General features: G+C 35.3%; 1 protein-coding gene across 1 annotated transcript in view; it reads left to right on the top strand.

The window, feature by feature from the left end:
• Window positions 1-12,908, top strand: part of Lsamp (limbic system associated membrane protein) — a 2,156,433-nt gene that overhangs the window by 1,316,704 nt on the left and 826,821 nt on the right. The gene's annotated exons all lie outside the window — the stretch shown is intronic.

Below are 12,908 nucleotides of genomic sequence, written 5' to 3'. Positions count from 1 at the left end.
AAGCACTCTTTGTGAAGGATGAACTTTTGCCCTGGCCAGGCATTGGCAGGATTCAGAGAATAAACAAAAGGCATCAGCACAGGCCATTTCCTTTGACTTGGTGAAGCCCAAAGGAATCACACAAGATGGCTTTGGAGATTCTGGTAGTGCCTCATGGCTACTGAGAGGCATGAGAAAGCCCTGTATCTAGAGTTACCCAGTGTTCAGATCGATGCCTGGAGAAAGTGAAATTATATCTGGTTTGAAACTAACCCTTGTACCAGAATGAACTCTGAGTCATACTTCTTAACCCCAGAATTATTATCTATTGTCACACATGTGAATAACTTCTCCATTTTTTCAGGGCCTATGAAGTACATTTTCTAATTTTCCTTTTTGCTGCAATTCATGTCTCCAGTCTCCAGGCTAGGGAGTTTATTCTACCTTCTAGCATTTTCATCTATCCTAAGAGCATGTATTGCACAGTCAGATTACATCTGCCAAATTCCTCAGATCTTCACAAAGTCACAGTGTTATATGGCTGTTTAGATCATGGACTACAGAGTGAGTCCCTTTTCTTACTTGCTGGTTGAATGACCTTGGGCAGATCATTTATCTTGAGTCTTCATTTTATTGCCCTTGAAATTTTAATATTAATAAATTTAAGTAGTTTCTGTGAGGACTAAAAACAATGGTATATGTAAGATTTTGGCATACAACTGGTAACTGATTAACTGAGATGAATCTACAAAATATATACTATGATATATTGGCATGGATGAGCCAGATTTTCAACTATTACAAATATTTATCTCTTAGACCTGTATCTCTCACCATGCACTAAACTAAAATTGAAATGGATTAAAGATCTAAATATTAAAACAGAAACGCTGAACCAACTGGAAGAGAGATTAGATAGAACTCTTGAAGCCATTGGTGTAGGAAAAGATTTTATGAACAAAACCTTAGTTGCCCATGAACTAGCACAAACAATCAACAAGTGGGATTTCTTCTTATTAAAAAGCTTCTGCACAGCAAGAGAAACTACCAGTAGTATGAAGAGACAACCCATAATCTGGGAAAAATATTTCACCTGCTGTTCCTCAGACAAAGGTCTACTATCTCGAATCTATAAAGAACTTAAATCAGACCTCCCAAACGTAAAGTCTCAATACAAAAATGGACATCTGAAATGAACAGACATTTCTCAGACAAAGACGTAGAAATAGCAAATAAACATATGAAAAAATGTTCAACATCACTGGTCATTTGAGAGATGCAAATGAAAACAATGCTGGGATTCCACCTCTCCAGAAAGAATGACTGCTATCACAAAATCAGCCAATAACAAATGCTGGCCGGGCTGTGGGGAAAGGGGAACCCTGCTCCACTGCTGGTGGGAGTGTAGACTGGTGCAACCTCTGTGGAAATCAGTATGCAGATACCTCAAAGAACTAGAATTGGAAGTCCCATTTGACCCTGCTATTCCACCGTTGGGGATCTTCCCCAAAGAATTGAAAGAATCATACCACAGTGATACATGTGGACCCATGTTCATAGCAGCACAGTTTATAATAGCTAAAGCTTGGAAGCAGCCCAATTGCCCATCAACTGGAGACCTGATAAAGAAAATGTGTTTTTTTTTTAATAAAATGGAGTATTACTCAGCCATAAAAAATGAGAAATTAGAGACATTTATAACTAAAGGGATGCACATTGAGGTGATACTCTTAAGTGAAATAAACAGGACACACATTAAATACGGAATAGTTTCTCTAGTGTGAGAAACTGAAAGTGTAAATAATGACTAAAAAGTATAATAGATAATGTGAAATAGGAAGAAAAGGGGCAAAGAGGAAGGGGAAGTAGGAGAGGTAGGGGAAAGGAAAGAAGGGAATGGAATTAATATGAGAAAATTGAAAAATGGAAACAAAGTCTTTGTAAATAGGGAGGGGTAGAAGGGTTAAAGGGAGGGCAGGGGAATGAGGAAAAATAAGAACCAGGAGAGATTATATAAAGGTGCAAATTTCCAATGACAAATGTCATTATATTGTATACCTAAAATTAACCGATATAATTAATTTTTAAAAATTTTCATTTTTTAGCCTGTTATTCTTCCCTCACTCCATTCTCATTCTTCAACCTCTCTATCCCTTTCCTAGGCTTTTTGGGATAGAATAATATAAAAACAGAACATCATTGTTCTTCCTGCTGAGTGGGAAGGAGTCTAGGGTGGAAAGAAGTAGTTACCAAATATTATGGGAACTCTTAGAAGGAAGCAATTGATTCCAACTAAGAAAAAGGGTGTCAAGGAAAGTTTTACCCGCAGATTTTGCTTTTCCTATGATGGAGATGTCATCAATGACCTAGTACATGCTAGGCAAGTGCTCTAGCACTGAGTTACATCTCCAATCCAGTGAGATAACTCTTACATGACTAAAATTGATTGCTTACTGAAAAAGGATAAAGGAAGAAGAGAAATCCAGGAAATATGATCACAATGAAATAATTTGTCCTAATTTTTTGAGAGATAAGAGTAAATTGAGTAACGTGTAAACTATGTTCCAAGACTCTGCTAATAAGATTTGTTCCGAATAATTTGAGTAAATATTTATTTACAATCTTTCTCTTGATCTGGAAGAAACTTCAAAGTGACCATGGGGCCAAGGATTTAGCTCAGTGGTGCCACCACCTGTCTCACATGTGCAAGGTCCTGAGTTCAATCCTTGTTACTTAAAAAAAAAAAAAAAAAAAAAGAGTATAGAGAAGGCTAGCCATTTAATTCTTATTTTTGTTATTGTTTTAAAGCATTTGTATAATTTGTAATGAAACAGTTTTTCCTTTCAAGAGACACATTTTCTGAGTCAGCAATATGGTGAATTTCAGTTTTATTTTAAAGACTTCCCACCAGTATTTGCCCCCCCACAACCAAATCTGTCCACATCTAACACATTTTAAAAATCATAAATAAAAAATAACAATGAAAGTACAAACATTCTTCTTTCTAAAAATTGCTTTGTTTTTTTTTCAAAAGACAAGAAAAACAGATTCTTTTTGACAATGAAGTTGCTTGTGCTTACACACCTATCATTTCAAAGAGTATTACAAGAGCCCTAGCAGTTGGTGTTAGACTTAGAAGAGAGATTAGCAAGACTCTATTCCAGGAAAATCGTTATGGTGATCACTTGTCACTTGTCATTACACATAAGTCCTGTTAGTCTTCCTGGTTCCATTTCAGCTTGAACTTAACTTATACTTGAGAAATCATTATTTATCTTCTCCTCTTCCAGAACTCAGTGTCTTCACCTGACTGGCTGCCAATTTACCCTGACTATTCTATTACTCACCTTCAGGCTGTCTATCATTCTCATTTTAAAAGTGAAAAGAAATATAACTTTTGTATTTGTATATATAGAAATACAAATCAGTAGCACATATGCAGTTGTGTTGAACAGAATGCCTCAAATGATGCAATAGGCAACCAAGGCACTCAAGACAGCCCAGAGTGAATAAAATATTGTTGGATCATCCCTAAAAATATTTATGTTTGTGGGATGTTTTGTAATTCCATAATCAACCATGGTAAATCCATCCTCCCCCATGTTTAAACTTAGATTTTGGAATAAACCTCTTAGTGTCTTGGAAAGTGAATGCTGTCCTATTTAGTCAGTATTCTCCAGAACTAAAGGAGATCTATCTCCCTGAAGTGATCCTTCTCTCCCACTCTCTCTCTCTCTCTCTCTCTCTCTCTCTCTCTCTCTCTCTCTCTCTCTCATACATAGAAGAGATGTATTATTATGAAGCATTGGCTCATGTGACTGAATAGAGTAATAAGTCACACCATCTACCTTCTGCAAGTTGGAGGTCCAAGGAAGCTGGTGATGTAGGTCCATTCCTTGTCCAAAGGTGTGAAAGCCGGGAAGCCAACAGTGTAAGTCCCCATCCTTGCCAAGGGGGAAGGGCTTAAGACAAGTGAATTCATGCTTTCTCTACTTTTTGTTTTATTTTGACTCTGGATAGACTGAATGATGACCACTCATACTGGTGAGGGTGACCTGCCTTACTCAGCCCCCTAACTCAAATGTTGATGTCTTCAATAAACACATTCACAAATGCGTAGAAATAATGTACTGGATATCTGGAAGTCCCTTAATTTAGTCAAGTTAATACATAAAGTTACCATTACATGTCCTTTTCTCTTTTCAGTGATATCTCCTTCTTCTATCATATTTCTATCTATTCTTGCTATACTCTAAATATATATGCATATCTATCTATCTATCTATCTATCCATGTTTTTTGACTCTCATTTGCTAGCTGTTCTTCCATGTAATGGTATGAGCACACTTATGGAAATATTAACCCCTTAATGGAACTTTTGCCTTTAAGTCTTCTCCAATAGAAATACACAAATCAAAATGAAAATCAATAACCCTCTACCTTCAGTTCAAGATTCTTTGTTAGCCCTATTTTGAGGTGTCAATGTCCACTGAGTCCAATGAGTAAGTTAATAAATAAGTAAATGAAAATTCATGTGAAGGGTTGTGGTAAAGTAAAACCTCAGTAACTTCTCTACTCTTGTTATATCCTTCATGAATACTATAATGAACTTATAAATGAGTCTGTGAAGAATCTACAAAATGCATTTTTACTAATGCATTAGTAAGTTAACTAATACAGACATTGGGAAAAAAACCCTTATATTCAGGCTAAAAATAGTTAAACTGCTGATGAGCCTTTAGTTTGCTTTCAGTACAGATATAGAATATAACATCGTGTTCAAACACAACTACTAGTGCCTTCACTATTTACTTATTTAAAATTATCATATGCTCCTTGTTTGTAATTAGACCTCATTCCAATTGATATGTACCCTCAGCTCTCTGAGTACTCTTTTTGAAAAAGGTTATGTTCTTTCATAAAATTCTGGAAAGCAGTTTCTTGCACTAGTTTAACTCAGATAGCTATAATTAGCCCTCTCAGTCTAGCCTGAATTTATTCATCATAACCTGGGATTTCCTTCTTACCAAAAGAGAAAGGAGACCTAAACTTTAGTGGGTTGATATATGAAAAAATAGATTACGTTGTTAGCTAGACCAAAATGGACCAGTTGGTTGGATTTAGATGCAGGCTTCAATACAGAAATGCAAACTCAGACTTGGTCAGAACAGGGGAATTTGTGGTCACAAAAGTACAGAAGTCACCAAAATGATGATACAAAGAGAAAAGGAGTGATGAAAGTATGCATTTTATTAAGGGAAGGACATAAATATTTCAGTAAGGTGAATTACTCTTATACTGTACATATTAATAAGATAAATATCTTCTCACATGCAATTGATAGCTTGTTCAAAATGAATAATATCTTCTTGTAGGTAGTAATTTCTACTGATTTACTATTAGGACAGCAGTCCTGAGTAAGCATGATTTGTATCCTACACAACAGATAACCTTTTTTTTCTGTCTCTAAGACTATACATAGAACTCTATAATGGTAGAATCAAATAGAACAGGATAGAGTGAGATTTTCAAGTTATCTGCTAATATTCAATGCTTCCCTAGTTAACATAATGTTTGCATTGCTTTTCAATTTGGGTGATTTCCTTTATATGTTCTATCAACATGAAAAAAAAGAAGCCTTTTATATTATGTTAGTGAGAATAATTTTACTCTATTATAAGACTTTTGCCATAACCTGGATGTGAAATGACAGGTATTTTTAAGCATCTAGTGTATACATAGGCATTGATTAAACCACAAGACTATAATTTATCAGCAATCAATAGGTAAAAAGTGAAGACCAGAGAATAATCTATTATTTTCAGGTTATTAATTATGCAATAATCAAAGAGAAGACCTCTATTAAGCAATTTATCTTCGTTTTCTGTTTGATTTATGTATGTATTTATTTATTTATTTAGGTATGTATTTGTTTATGGTGCTGGGGATCTAACTGAAGGCCCTGCATCTGTTAAGCCACTTTCCTAGCTCCATCAATTCCTCTTCAAAATGTGAATGACACCACTATTTAGTGTTGATTCTAAGTTAACTATTCAGAAAGCAGTAAAGAGATTTTTAAAATTCTAAGACAATACATGTAGGTGACTCCTGTGTTTTGGTTCTGCGGTCACATTTCACCTGTGTCCTTAAGCATTTCCTTTACCTTTTCAGTGTCCTGCTTTCCATGTGGTCAGACACCTTCATTGTGACTTTTCATGACTTCTATTCTCCTTAACCTGCTCTCCATCTTCCACTCAGTATCATTTTGTTTCCTTTAAGCACAGAGAGGGAAATAAACACATTTCTTAATCACATGTTTTTCTCTTGTACTTATTTATATCCCTCAAATCTGATTTTCCTAAGTCTCTGTTCTCTGAGTGATAATGTAGGCTGATTTTCCCAAGTCTCTGTTCTCTGAGTAATAATGTCTAAGCTCAAGATTCAGAAGCCCAGAAGGTCAGAAGCTTCAGTTTCAAATCTGTCCTCACCCTTCTGTCTTCAGGTTATTCTGTGCTTCTTTCTTTTATTTTACAAGAATTTCTATGCTTCCTAAAGCCCTAAATCTATAAACCAAGTGTGACTTGTCAGCTCAGTGATTCTGGTGGGAAAGACAGAAAAAACAACAGCAACTCCACAGACTTCCTTGTGCTACTCTCACTTGGTGAAGACAGTCAAATCCTGTGTAAGAATTTTCTAGAGTCATACTGTTCCTAAGGATAAAGGCTTATAAGAAAATAAACTGCTTATAAGAATTGTGCTACATCAGAAGATATGCTGGTGCTTTTTCTGAGCAGGTAGGAGAGCTTTTCCTATCCACATTTCATGATGAAATAATGTGGTATTAAAGATCAAATCCGACTTCACATGAAATACATTAATTATAAAAATATCGACAATCAATTCAATAAAATATGGGTTTACCTGTTAGGAAGTTCTATGGCCAAAATCCAAAGGATAGCCTTAAGTCTGTCATTAAATGTATCAGATGAGATAATGCAACTATAGTCAGAACATTGTCAGAAATGTAAACAACACCTATATAGTAAATGTTAGTCTTTCTTGTTTTTATATTTTATATCCTCTCTCTTAAAATTATATTTTTAAATTATATATATATATTTCACTCTTTCTGAATATAAAGTATCATAATTTCCCATTAAAATCTGAGAACATTTAATAACCTAAATATGGCATATTATATCGCTTTGTGAATTTTAAACTTAAAGATGAGAATCAGCACATTTTGATCCAGACTGCATAATAATAAAATCATCAATGGGGAACAATAATTTTCACACATTTTAGGTCTTTTAATGCACAATAATTTCCAGTAACAATTCTGGCCTCAGAAGTAATAGACCTAGACCTTACTTCTACAAGCATGTTTGACTTTAGAATCAAGGCCAGCTGCAAATAGAACTTAATTAGTGTAGGTACCATTTGCCAGAACAACCATTCCCTGCTCCTTTTACAATAAGCATGTTTCTAGTTTTAAACTCATCAAAATAGTGTTTCAATGACTACCTTTCACCTCTTGCAATATTGACAAGGTTTCTAATTTGGTCCTTCTAGTATCTGGGGTAGCTATTATTTTGCATGGTTGAATAGAATAAAAGAATGTGAAAGAATTGCTTTTGTTGAGGTGTTGTCACAGGATTTCAGAAAATATTTTCACAGTATCTTTCACCTTTTTTCTTAAATTCTAGCTTCATATTTTTGATGCCTATCATCTTCCTAAAAGCCTATCCATTAATCTCAATCCTTGTTCGACTCATTGTTTTGCCCATTATGAAATAAAAGTAGATAAAAGGAACACATTTCTTGGCAAATTACCACAAAAAAATGTTTAGCTATATAAGCAATTGTCACAATTTAATTTGGATTGTTAAAATAATATATAATTGTTTATGAAATAAAGCTCCGAATAGATTTAAGTGTACTTTCTATTCAGAAACAAGATGTTTTATTTAACTAAAATTAGTTTATGTTATTTTACGAACATGAATAAAACTTGGATGGATTAAAAAATAAAACATCTTCTCTTGGGAGTCCATGCTTTACTACTTGGTCAAATGTTAGGACACAATTAACAGGTCTTTCAGTAACATACATTGAATAACATTGAACAACAGGCACAGTTAAGATGAGATAATGTGTTTCTTCAACTAGAACAGTTGTTAAAGTGTGTAAGTTTAACTTTTTAAAACTTTTGAATTGTGACCACTACTTGAGTCCCAAGCTTTTGCTAAAATTTAGCTGTCCTATTATTAACTTCATAATTACATTGATATTTATATTTTTATTTATCAATTCTGTTCCTTGGCCATGTATTGTTTTTTTACACTTCATGACTTAAGACGTAAAAGAGTCCTCTACATTGAAGTAATATTTACTCAACAAATACTTATGAAGACTTTGTTATACTATATCTTTGTTCAAGCTGCTGTAACAAAGTACTATGGACCAAGTAGCTTGTAAACAACAGAAATTTCTTTCTCATAGTTCTGGAGGCTGGCAAATGCAAGATCAAGTCGGCACCAAAGCCATTGTCTGGTGAGGGTCCCTTCGTGATTTGTAGAACAGCTGTTCACTCATTGTTTCATCACACAGCATACATGGGGCAGGGAGCAGGGAGCAAGATCTCTTTGTCTTCTTCTGAACAAAATAATTCCACTCATGTGAGCTCTGCCCTCATGATCAAATGATCTCCCAAAGTCCCAACTCCTAATGTCATTATATTGTGGGTTAGGATTTCAATGCTAGAATTTCGTAGTGACACAGCCAAACATTACATAGTATTACAGCCTTGAAGTAGATACTAAGAAATAAGAAAAAAAATTGAGACTTTCAGTAGAGATATTCACAAATGTGATCAAGAGTCATTTTTATATTTTTAAACCATTCATGACTCAACCATTAGGTAATTATATTTATATTTCCTTAGGGATAGTTTTGGAAATATAGATTCATAATCCAATTTTTCACTTGGAATGTACCCAAGTACCTCAAGATCACTATTTTGAAACTAACTTCAGCAACTTTCAAATATATTGTTCTTTTCATCCTTAGTCTAAAATTCTTTTAATGCAGGATGATATTTTCAGTCTGAAAAACTGGGTTCAATCTAGATGTTTCCCTTTCTCTTACTACATATCCAAGTGTTATCTTTTACCAAACCTTAACAACATATTTATTTAAATTATACCAAAAATGATTTTTTGGGGACTGCATTCATAAAAAACCCCAGTAACTTCCACTCCCATATATTTGCTCCACTGTAGAGTAGTTAGTACCACACATGTCGAGTGGCTTAGATTATACTCAGGCTTAGGTTCAAATTTTGCTTCTGTCTCTTCCCAATTGAATGGTCTCAGCCAAATCAGGAAACATCTGTGTAAAATGAGGATAACTTGGCAATGGCTTCATAGGATTGTTGGGTGAATTGAAATTGTTACTAACTAGAAAGCAGTTAGCAGAGGACACTAAATAAATGCCAGCTCTTCTTCTCTTCTTCATTTTGTCATTTCCCTCTATGAATCTCCCTTACATACAGCCTCATCATCTCTCACTTTGTTTATTGTCTTCAAAGGCCTCCTACCTGGACTCTTGACACCAAGTGGAAAATTTTGTCTACTTTTCTTCCTCCTAAAATGTGAAACTCTTGAATTTATTCTACTAGTTAGGAATTCTGCAATGACTTCTGAAGTGCCCATACAGTAAACTCCAGTCTCTGGTGTGTGACTCCCACTGTCCATCCTCTCCTTGGTATTCGCATTATCCTTGCCAGTCTCATCTCCTAGTGCTTTCTCCAGTGCTGTGGGCAGTTCTCCCCACTGCTTAGACCCTACTCAGGTATGTACAAATGTCTATTGCCTCTCTATCCTCTTCGTCCTGACAAACTAGTGCTTCCTCTTCAAGATTCTCCTTCAAGGTTCTGTGAAGTCCTCTTTGTTCAAGAAACCAACCTGGGTGCATTTTCCTTCCTAATTTCCTTTTTGGTAGCCTTTAAATATCTCTACCATGGTATAGCAAGGTGAAGTCTGTCATCTGAGAAGTTGCCACCACAGTTGGTTTGGCTTATGGTGCTTATTTTTAAAAAAATAATAATTAGTAAGTTGCCCATAGTAAAAGGAAGAACACATGTGTCTAGATGCCAGTAGGAACTCAAGGGGAAAAACAGAAATTAAGTTTTTCTCTATGAAACACAGAGAGAAACAGGCATTTTGGCTCAAACTGGGTCCTGAGAGAGAAGAAAAGGTCAACCAGTGTGAGAGTAGAAATTTTTTGGGTGATAAACCAGTAAACATACACTTGTCCATGAGAACATTAAGCACATCTGAGAAGGCAGGTACAAAGGCTCCTTGAAAATGTTTGCACTTCTTGAACCTGTTCTCTGCCTGCTCTTTACATCTTCAAGAAAGATTGCCAAGTGCAGTCCTGTGTATGTGATATGTTGTGTATGTGTATACATGTACTTGTGTGGTGCATGTGTGTATTAAGGGAGGGATCAAGGACAAATAAGGAAACACTGAATTTTGCTGTAGGGACAATGCAGTGTGAATTAGAGACAACAGGTGTGGGGAAAGGAATCCAGATGAGAGGAAGCAGGTGGGGGGACAAGCTTGACATTCAGTAAATTTGGAGTGAGGACATGGAGGGTTCTGAGGACAACGCAGTTACAGTAGTATTCACCACTACAGGCTTTCATGATACTCTTCACATCATTAAATCTCTCACATTAGTCACAACCTAAATGTGTTTTTCTCAAGAAAGATGGCCCTCAATCAGTTAAGTCTCTTGGTTCCATGATTTATCAATACTGTATCTTACAGTTTTCTCAGCCTGGGGCAGTATTCTTCCTAGGACACTTAGAAAAGTTGGAAACATGTTTACCTGTTCTCTCCAGTGGGTTGGGAGAGAATTGTGCTACTGGCACCAGTAAAGGTGGGAGCCAAGAATGCTGCTAAAATTCTACAGTGTACAAGGAATTATAGAGCTCAAATTTTTTTGGGGGGGGTACCTGAGATCAAACTCGGGACCTTGCACTTATAAAGCAGTCAATGGAACCACTGAGCTACATCCCTGGCCCTCAAAATTTTAATAGTGTTGAAATTGTGAAACCTTGACATAAAGTCTATTATAATTACATATATATTTTTTCTCCACTAGACTATATCCTCCATAAGAAAAATTGAGTCAGTTTTGCCAACCAATGTGTCCTTATTGCCTCAACTACTACTTGGAACATATTAGACACTCAATAAGTAATTGATTGATCAAATGATAGATTGCCATTCTACTTATTTATTCATGTGCCTATTTATCCACTGCACTGCCATTTTCTTGAAGGCAAACCAGATGTATTTCCATTAATGGGATAATAGCATGAAGCACTGTGGCTGGTGCACTGTAGATGAACCATAATATTTTAGTAGTGAATAAAAAATTGCACAGCTTCATTGTGATTTTCAAGAGTATAAAAGGTAACATACACTTTCTCTATTCTCTCAAAAGCTTCAAAGTCAAGTTTTCTACATTACCAGGCAAGAAAGCTTAGCCCTGGGAATAATTTGTTCACAGTGATAATTAGCCCAAGACATTGTTTTAAAGCCCAAATGGAAAAAAATTCACTCATTCATAATTACTATTTCAATCTTATTTTTTCAGGTCTATATAACAGTAAGTGAAGGCAACCACTAATCTTTTTGATGTATCTATAGTTTTGCCTTTCTAAAATGTCATCTAGTTGCAATCATGCAATATAAAGCTTTTCAGATTGGCTTCTTTTACTTAATAATATGCATTTAAGTCTCATCTATGTCCTTTTATGGCTTGATCACTCATTTCTTTTTATCACTGAATAATATTTCCTTATATGGTTATACTACAATTTTGTAACCTGTTCATTTATTGAAGCAACATCTGTTGCTTTTAGTGTTGGCCACAGAAAGGTGTTGATCAATGAGAGTGGACAGTGTGGGATTGGGAGAGCAATACAGTGTATTGTGCCTTGAAATTTAGAAAAGGGAATGAATCTATCTCATTTATTTCAGCTCCAACTTTTCTGAAGCTTTTGCCTCTCTACCCACATCATACCTACTTACCTGACAATACCCTTCCACTACTTCAGTGAGCCATGTAGCATTTGAAGGAAAAAAAATTTTTTTGCAGAACTATTATGCATAGTCCAAATTCAATCGGAAATGGAAGAACAAGAAAAGCTCTATGATCAACCTCTTTGCCCTGACAAAATTATGGATAAAGACATAAAAGAGAAAAACAAGCCAAAGAAAGTCATCATTGAAAATCACCAAAAAATGTCTACCAGTATATTTTTATTCTGATACTGCAAAGTTCCACGGTTGTGAGATTTTCATGGACTAGGACTTGAAGGAATGAATATTGATAGGTGGAAAGGAGATAAAAATACTTGGAGGTGTTAATTATATGTAAACATTTACCTTTGACAGCCAGTTTACCCAAAATGTAGTTACTACGCTATCTTTTTTTTTTTCTAATTCTATGTTCTGTGAGGCTCAAAAATCTCTCCAATTTGGATTCTAACACCCCTTACATCTTGGAAGCAAAATTTGTATTGAAGCACCCTCTCTGGAACAGGAAAGAAAATACACCATCCTCCCTGAGGCTGCCAATGCCAAGGCTGATTCACTTCCAAATTGAGTTGTTTTGCCTTTCTTAGCTTTCCTTTGAATCTGTTTCCAAGCTATAATCTGTAGACAACTTTTCGCCCACAAACCTGTGGCTAGGGTATTGTGAAACAGCTCTGCTTTTATTCTATATTAAATGCAAAAATTACTTTAATGCAGCACGGAAGTAAAAATGCTGAAGGCACTCTAGAAAATAAAAGCTGAAATTTCTAATTTAAGGATTCTGCGGAAGAAAAACCTCAGCTTCATTGTGTATCCTAT

Source organism: Heterocephalus glaber, unplaced genomic scaffold (assembly GCF_053883595.1).
Source record: "Heterocephalus glaber isolate CG9 unplaced genomic scaffold, H.glaber_assembly_v1.0 deba00000122, whole genome shotgun sequence".
NCBI lineage: Eukaryota > Metazoa > Chordata > Mammalia > Rodentia > Bathyergidae > Heterocephalus > Heterocephalus glaber.
The sequence above is the reverse complement of the archived record's forward strand: the minus strand, read 5'-3'. Positions and strand labels throughout refer to the sequence as shown.